The following is a 9,056-nucleotide window of genomic DNA, read 5'->3' as shown; positions in this document are numbered from 1 at the left end:
TCAATTTATTTGTCGTCTCTGGCCATCTGGAGTGTTAGATACAGACCGGAGAATTCTTGGGACGTTTAATAATTTACAGGAAAGGGCACACGAGGTAAAGTCACCTAATATTCTGTATTTGGATAGAGTACTTCTGAATTAATTCAAAATTCAAAATACACATGAAAGGTCAGTTTTGCCTCCCGTTCTGGCTGCATTTGGAAAAAAAACAAACCCCAGAGTTATTCTTTCTAAACCAAATCATAGTTGTTTCATTCTGGGTACGCCCCAAAAAAACAACAGACAAGGAAATGCTCTGGCCCCTCGGGGCGGGTTGGCAGCAGGCGTTATCTGGAAATTCGTAGCTGAAAAGGCCCATCTCTGGCAGGGGTGTCGTTTCAGGTGAGTGGGGTCCCCGCCCTGAGGTCGGCCCTAGAGCAGACCCTGGGGCTGGTTGACATGTCTAAGGGGTTGGGCTCTACCAGGCAGAGGTGTCCATGTGTGGGAGAGGGAGAGAGCCGGGGGGGATAGAAGGCTCTAGTCTAGAAAGCTGGTGAGGCTGGAGTGATCTCTGAGTGTGACCAGGCAAAATCTGTGTGCACAAAAGGACGTGTGAAAACCGTCCCTCAGCGAACTTTCCAGGGCCCGTTTTTCAGGCTCAGCTCTTGGGAGGATGGTGCTAACCGAGCCCCCTTCTTGTGCCGGCAGCCTGGACCGACCGACCCCCGACCCGTGGGTCTCTCAGCGTGGCATGCTGGGCTCCCCGGGGCTCCCACTGTGCTTTTGGCCTTATCTGTGCATTGATGAGGTCATGGGGTCCAGCCACACGCCCTTGCTGCGGACGTGCTCCGTGTCACCTGTTGGAGGGCCCAGGTGGCTGCGCAGTGACTGAAGGGGTCACTTGGTTTCTCTTCCTTACATGGGGTCATAAGTCAGTTCACAACCCAGGTGGTTCCAAAGCTGCCGTGGCTTTCCGCGAGTGACCTCTGCGTAGGGGAGAGCTGCAATCTCAGAACTCAGTGTGGCAGCGTCCCCCCTCCGGGGACCCTCCAGCTTCCTGGGTGGCCCGGAACCTGTGTGTGTCTCTTTTGAGCCAGGCCAGAGCGTCACTCTGCAGGGCTAAACCTCGTACGGAAATGTTTCTGCAACATCGGGGATTTGCAAGAAAGAAAAAGTAGGCTCCCCCCCCCCGCCCTTCGATGCTGGTCTTGTTTTTTTGAAGGGAAAACGCTAATATGACTGGATGTGTGCTTGAGCTGTTAAAAACAGCACTCTGGCCGCCGTATGTGCCTCCGACATGTCACGATTTGGGAAGGTCGTCACATCCTCGGGGCCCATCTTGTGCCTCCTGTGTTTACAGAGCGCAGCCAACAGGGTCAGGAGCCCCTGCTGAATGTGGAAGGGGGAGGTGCTTCAGGAGGTGGGCTCTGTGTCACCTGCTAGGTCTCCACGTGGGAAACCCGGGTTGCAAGACGGAAGGGCTGTGGGCCTGGCCCAGGGCCGCCGGCCTTTACAGCGCCGGCTTCCGGCAGCTCGAACCTCCTGCTGGGAGCGCTTTGTAATTGCCCAAGGGCGAGGAAATTGAAGTGGCGGGCGAGGCTGGGACCTGAAGGGAGCCGTGTGTCCCCATTGCTGTCCTCCAGGATGTCATGCTAAATTGCTATACATCTGCTAATGAGGAGACAAGGCGTTACCTTCCATTTGGAGCAGCTGCGTTAATTACATCCTCTCAGACATCCCCTGTGCCTACTGCTCCTGGCCAGCTTCCGGAGCTTTAAATTAATAGACCAAATTAGAGGGAATCGGGGAGGGTGTCCCTGGAGGCCAGATGCCCTCTGCCCCTTGGATGGGGATGATCACTTCTGCTCAGGACCAGGGCCTGCGGGCGGCCTGCGAGTCCGTCCTGGGAGAGAGTGGAGGAGCCCAGGAGGCCACTTCGTATGAAGGTGGCCCATTTGAGCTGGAGAGGACATTGCCTGCTGTCATTTCCTTTGACTTTTCATGCCAGTCGTCCTGCCCGTTGGCACTTCTTGTCCATCCAGAGAATGAGGCATGAGTAGAGTCTAGAAGCCAGAGAACAGAGCCCCTCTGCGTGGTGTCTTTGCACGCGTGCTATTATCTCCGGATAACACGGGGGCGGCCGTGACCGCCCCCCCGCCGCCTCCAGCAGCTGGGACAGCTGACTCGGTCTGTGGTCCTGAGCGGCTGAAGGCAGTCCACGTCCCTGAGTGTTTAGTCTGGGAAGTGGAGACAGTGGCCCTGCCTCTTGGGTCTGTCACAAATGTAAATCCACAGCTTCATTATTTCTCTCCGTCTCCTTGTTTGAGGTCCGAGTGCTCCCTGCCCTGAGCCGGACATGGGGCTCATTTCCTGGCGCACACTGGGAGCCTGGAACATTTGTTGAGCAAATGAATGTGACAACGATTTGCACAAGGATAGCCGAGGACACCCCACCCTCTGTCGTCCTCAGTCCCTGCCCCCCACTGCTGATGGCCCAGATTTCAGAAAGCCCAGGTTGATGGGGGGCTGTGCTGTGTCGGGCTGGAGGGCTGAGTGGTGTGAACCTGGCTTAGGAAAGGGAAGGAAGGTTTTGCCTCCTTCGGCTCAACAGTTTGGCTCCCGATCCTAGATGAGCAGGTCTGGTAGGAGGCGCCCAGGAAGTCTTGTGCTCTTGAGTTCATTGTGTCGGGTAGCCACGGCCCTGAAGGTCAAGTCCTTTCTGACCGGCTGCCTCAGGATGCTCAGCAGGCCAGCGGGGTGAGCAGGAGTCGTGTCCCCCGTTTGTTTCTGAATGAGACGTGATTCCCAAGAAGTCACCGACTGAAAATACGTGTTGTCTTGTTAAGGGGACACTGATGAAATATTGAAGTGTGTCTCTCTTCGTCTGTCCCCTGGGGGCCACTCTAGCCTCTTGACTTTAGTTAGCTTTACATAAAGAGCCCCAGGGAATGAACATTTCTTAGTACTTTTCAGAATAACCTTGGTATTTCTGCTGCCGTAGGAGAGAAGTTCATAACTTGGTACGGTCGGTGGCCGTCTGGCTGGGCTGAGGCTCCCTCCCTCTGTGTGGTGGGGGGCACGGGGGAGGGGGTCCGCCTGGGGGGGGTTCTTCTGGTTGCTCTGTCAGCGGCTTGCCCCGCCAGGCTGACTCTTTCAACTTCTGTATGCCCCATCTCTGCCTCCTTTTCTTTCTCGTTTTTTTTCCCTAAGTTTATTTATTTTGAAAGAGTGAGAGTGCGGGAGGGGCAGAGAGATGGTGGGGAGAGACAGAGAGAATGGAATTCTGCTTGGGAGCGCAGAGCCCAACGTGGGACTCCAGCTCACGAACCGTGGGATCATGACCTGAGCCGAGACCAAGCGTCTCTTAACTGACTGAGGCACCCAGGTGCCCCCCGCCTCCTTTTCAACAGAAGACCTGACCCCAGTTCATGGGGGACACGCTGCCATAGCTGCTCCGGACTGAACTGGGCCCACTGCCAGTTGTCACGCGTGTGTCACAGAGTCTGTTTCTGTTCCCACTTGGCAGGGGCGGAAGCTTGGGCTCAGTGAGGTGGTGCGGCCTGCCCGAGGCGCGGCCCTGGTAAATCACGGGCAGGATCTGAACCCAGCCCGCGTGCCGCGGGTGCCAATGCCTGGGCCCGGAGCCGCATGCCTGCTGCCTTGCCCAGCACCCCCTGTCCCCAGCCAGGCCTGACCTCCCCAGGCTGCCATCAGTGCTGCGACCTTGAGTGAGTCCCCTTCAGGTGGCTTCTGTGAAAGGACCACGTGCAGTCCTTCTCGTCTATGTGAACACCCCCGAGGACCAAGGTCACTGAGGAGAGGGTTGGATTTGAGCGACTTGGTTCTCCCATTGTGCTCCAGGCCTGTGCCTTCATCTTTGCTGGGGCCACCGTTACTTGGTGCTGTCCCCCTCCCCTGTCCCTTCCCACCCCGCTGATGCCCCAGAGGGTTGAATTAGCCACCCCGTGGGGCTGTGAGCCCCCCTTTCTCACCCCTACTCCTGTGACTCTGGCTCTGCCGGGTTGTTCAGCGCTCTGCGGAGGCACCTGCGGAGTCCCGCCCCTGGGCTCCCCGTCCCTCCCCAGAAGGGCACTGACACAGCACGGGAGTCATTATGCCTGAGCCACCCCCCACCGCCCCGAGTTCCTGGCCAGGCCCTGACCCCTGCCTTCCCTTGCTTCCCTCCCTCCCTCAACCTCAACTTCCTCTGCCCGAGACTTGGTTGGGCTTCTTCCTGGAAGGTTCTTAAGTTTGTTTTTTTTTTTTTTGCACTATTCTCTTCCTGAGTGTTGCTTTGTGGCTGAGCATTTCTGTGCTGTGCCAGGCTGTGCCTTCGGTGCTTGGGCCAGCAGAGGAGAGGTGGTGGGGAGAGGTCCCAGGAGGCTCACAAAAGAGCGGGTATGGAGCTGGGCTTTGAAGGTGGAGTAGGGTGTTTGAGAGAGAGGGGTGAGGGCCTCCCGGTGGGCGGGACAGTGTGAGTGCAGGTAAGGATGGCTGTGGAGGCACAGGAATAGTCCATTTTGTCTGGGGCTTGTCAGTGACCTGAGAGGGGCGTGGAGAGGCTGTGTGAGGGTCTCTGCTCACATGACCTCCTACTGCTTTTGGGGCGCAAAGCATAATCATAGCTGAGGGGGTCAGAACCACCTCCCCCAGTTTGCACAAAGGCAGGGTCCACGTCCAACCTTTTCACTGCATCTCTGGTGTTAGGACAGTGCCTGCTGTATATGCGGGAGCCGCATAAAAGCTCAGGAATGAGTGGGTACATGCGGGAGTGAAGGTGGAGTCACAGAGTGACGCGGCACCCCAGCTGGTGGCTGCCCGTGGCCATTGTGGCCTCTGACCACGGGCGGACTGTCTGGGCATGTCTTCCCCTTCTCAGGGTCTGGTCCCAGACAGGCCCGTGGGGGGGCGCCAGCACCTGTGCACAGTTGGGACACAGACCGTCTTTGAGATGCAGCTTTAGGCCAGCGTAGACCCTACTTGAAGAGTCGGGGCTCTTTAGTTCCTTGGGTCGGGGGAAACGGGGAGCCTGCGGTGTCAGTGGCCACAAAGTCCGGGGCGCAGTTCCGCCCTCTCTCTCCTCCCCAGAAACACATTCTTGTCTCCATCTCACCAGCTTTTTATCTTAATTTATGAGCCTGCTGTAGCACCAATGAAGACATACTGTACCGCCTGAAAAAAACACAGTGGAATTCTAATTCTGTACGACGCAGAAGCGTGCCTGTGGCCGGCCCTGCTGCAGAAATACGGGGCAGGAGACAGGGCCCTGCTCCCCCTTCCCTGCTTGTCAGGGCATCCTTCTGGCGGCCTCTCATTGGCCCGGGGCTTAATTAAGCCTTCTGATTTCGTTTTCAATTCATTATTTTTTGAAAAAAGAAAAGCTGCTTTAATGGAAGCTTTTAAAATCCCAGAGCTTTGGATTTCTCTACTTTTTCAGGCAAAAGTGGATTCATTTAAGTCGTTTTGTAAAAAAAAAAATGCATATATTTATGAAGATTTCAAAAATTAGATGTTTGACTCCTTCCACTCCAAGAACCTAGAAGCCAAGCTTGGAAAATAATTTTTGCAGTGGGGTATGTGCATCACACAGCCAAGAAATACGGCAATTTTGTAAGATCTCTGAATTTCTGCATTTCATGACATTCTGCCGTGTCCTCTTGGGGACTTGGCCTTGAACTCCTTCCCTGCCCTGCTTCCTGCCTGTGGCTCTAGTTTGAGAAGTTTCACAGGAGGATGAAGAATAGCCCAGTGGGAGGAGTTTTGGTAGAGCCAAGGAAACCTTGCTTTTCCAGATGGGAGAGACCAATGCAGCCAGCAAGGAAAGGGAGGGGTCAGGAAGCGGTCTAAGAGGAGAGGCTTGCTGGAGGAAGGTCAGCGGGTGGGGGGGGGCAGGGGGGCAGGGCCAGGGGCAGGAGGGGGTGTGCAGGAGGGCTGACACGTTGAATCACGTGAGAAGCAGCAGCTGGCCACTGGCCTCCAGCTCCGGCGGTCATGGCCACTTGGCATCGGGTTTGAGAAGGAAGATGGAGTCAGTGTTGTTCATAGTCGCTAAGACAGGGAGCAGACAGCCCTGCTACTGACCAAGCTTGGGGCCTGGAGGCAGGGATGGCCCTAGTGACTCCTCCCAGGCCCTCTGTCCTATAACCGAGGGTCTGGTCCCACCACCAGGCCTGCTCCCAGACCCCGGCACTGGACTGGCCCCCAGTCTGTGCATTCCGAGTCTTCGGGTGTGGGTCCCTCACGCTGGATGTGGGCAGTGGAGCCCCCGAGTCTCCAGGGCATGCCTGCTGAACACCTTCCTTCCCAGGTCCCGATGCCTCAGAGAGATCAGGCCGGGGCACACGGCGTGTTCTTCCCCTGCGCTTTTCCCTGCCCCGGCGGGGGGGCTGGGGGTATCCTCCTGGCTGGACCGTGTCCGGTTCCCCCAGCCGTCAGCACAGAGCTGGGGCCTTCCCCAGGCCTCACGGAGTAGAGAGCCCATCCATTTTCCAAGCAAGGACGCTAAGAGCGATGGCCAAATTGAGTTAGGAGTGCCAGGAATCCGGATCCACCAGCGGCGCCCAGTTCCTGTAAGGCCCGCCCTGCCCCTGAATTACAGCCACTTCCGAGCGGCTGCAGGGGAGCGGGCGGCTCGCCCCTGCCTTTCACGGAGGCTTGATTTACAGGCCTGCACGTTGGCTGCACACTTCACATCAATTCTTTCTCCTTCTTTAAACTTTTAAGCCTTTGCCTTATGAATGAGGCCATGGGTTTTCTGCGTTCCCTGTGCTTTTATGAGGCTTTTTCCTTTCTTCTTTCCTACTTTCTCCATAAACCTGTTCTGAACAGGTCTCGCTCTGCACGAGACCATGGCAGGCTCCCCAGGGGTGCAGAGGTGAAGTGGGGGAGGTGGCATTCTGGGGAGGGATGGGAAGAAGCCCAGCGGGCAGATAAAGTTCTCTACATGGTGCAGCCACCGAGCAGCCGTGTGACAGAAGCTTACCCTGTGCCAATGCCGTCGGAGGGGCCAGGCCACCGGAGGAGACCGAGGCCGACGTGGGCCCTGAGCTCACCCTGGGGGGAAGGGAGAGGCGTGTGAAGAGGTAGGAGGGCAGAGTCACAGGCTGCTCCCGGAGCCCCAGGAGAGACGGTGTGGTTCCAATGGGGGGATCAGGGAAGATTTTCTGAGCGAGTGACACTCAAGCTGACACCTGGGGGCAGGTTAGCCAGCTGAAGGGGGCTGGGAGAGGGAAGATTGTTGCGGGGGGGGCTGCCCCGTGAAGCTGTATCCAGGGAGCATGGCGTGCCCAACAACTGCAGGAAGGCCGGCAGGGGCGCAGCCAGGGGGGCGAGGGGGAGGCGGGGCTGGAGCTGTCTCCCGGTGCCAGCTGTGGGTGCCAGCTGTGGTGGAGCGTTTACATCACAGGCCCAGGAAAGCTCTGGAGGGCCCGGGAGAGGGGTGGCTGACGAGAGTTCTCCGAGGGGAAGGCCAGGCTGGACGCATGGAGAGCTGTTTAGAGACTGTGAACTTGCCGTGATCAGGTGACCGTGGGGCCCAGGTGGGGCTAGAGCTGGAGTGACAGGTCCGGAGTTTGGTCAGGGCAGGGATCTGTAGGAGCTGGTCCTCGATCGGAATCAGAGGGCGAGGCCGGGGAGGAGGCAAGGTGCTCCAGGGCTTCTGTGCCAGGCAGCTGGGCTGGCGGGGCCGGAGGAGCGTGCGGGGCCCCGGGGAGTACGGAAGACTGCAGTCGGGCCATGAACAGGGGGTCTGAGAGCGTGAAACTCAGAACCAAGCTGGGCCTGGAGAACAAGGGTTTGGGAGTTATCAGCGGCTGCAGCCCTGGAGATGGACGGAAACCCCCGAGGGAGAAATGGAGCGAGAGGGAAGCTGCCTTGCAGAGCCCTGGGAGGCACGGCGCTTACACGAAGTGCAAGGGCAGGGCCACAAATCGGGGTCAGGGAGGTCTTCGTCAAGGGGGACGTTTGCACACCCCTGTGGTGTTGAACATGGAGGTTCGTAGCTGGTGGAGACCGTGGGTGGCCTGGGAAGACCGTCCAAGTCCCTGGACTAGCACACAAGGCAGAGAGGTCCTCATCTGCCTGGGACCTGGGTGAGGTGGGGCCCCGCATGCCTGAGGCCTTGGGCCGTGCTCTCCTGGCTCTGACTCTCCTGCTGTGGCTCCCAGAGCTGAAGGCCTCCCTGGCTTCTGTTTGCGAAGTTAGGTAATTACTCTCAGCAGCCCTGACGCTGAAGAGCAAAAACTCGTTCCAGAAGGAGAAAGCTTTCACCCAATCCCGAGCTGCTACTGGAGAGCACTGAGGAAGAATAATATTTTTTTAATCTAAAAGAACTTTACATTTATGCCTGACTGAAGCTCAGACCACATTTGTCCTGGGAGCCAATGGGAAGGCCGGGTCTGGGTAATCTATGCAAAGGCCCCTCAGCTGCCCTGCATCCATCATCCCGAGTGACAGAATTTACATCATTAATCATTGGCGGTAATAGAAAAGTCATTGGAATAGAATGTTGTCACAGGATAAATGTCTCCCAATTGCATATAAATGTCTGGGCTTTACTGTACTGTTTGTGCCGGAGAAATACTGTGGCTTCACAACGGTATTTATCTGGCGTCGGGAAACGATCAGCACTACCCGGTCCTGCCCTGCAGCCTCTCCCCGGGAGGCCCAGGGGCATTGCACACACCCCTGTGCCCACACGGGGCCCGGTGGAGGGCAGGGGCCGGGCTCTTGGGTGCCCTTCGGCCGACAGTGGGGGTGAGTCAGACACGCTCAGGTCCAGAAGACCCCACCGTGTTACCCCGGGTGGCCGCAGGGATCCATACCCTTCTCCTCCGTGGCCTCAGACCGCTCGCTGCAGAGGAGACAAGGCCGAGCCCGGGCCCAGCCTCGCTCTGGAGCCGTGGCGGCCGCAGAGGACCGCAGGCCGCGGGGAGGCCAGGGGAGGCTGCGGGGAGGCCAGGCGTGGGGAGGCCAGGGGAGGCCGCAGGAGGCTGCGGGGAGGCCTCGGGGAGACCAGGGGAGGCCGCAGGCCGTGGGGAGGCCGCGGGGAGACCAGGGGAGGCCGCGGGGAGGCCAGG

The sequence above is a fragment of the Suricata suricatta genome, chromosome 8, assembly GCF_006229205.1.
Source record: "Suricata suricatta isolate VVHF042 chromosome 8, meerkat_22Aug2017_6uvM2_HiC, whole genome shotgun sequence".
NCBI classification, from domain to species: domain Eukaryota; kingdom Metazoa; phylum Chordata; class Mammalia; order Carnivora; family Herpestidae; genus Suricata; species Suricata suricatta.
This window is presented reverse-complemented; position numbering follows the sequence as displayed.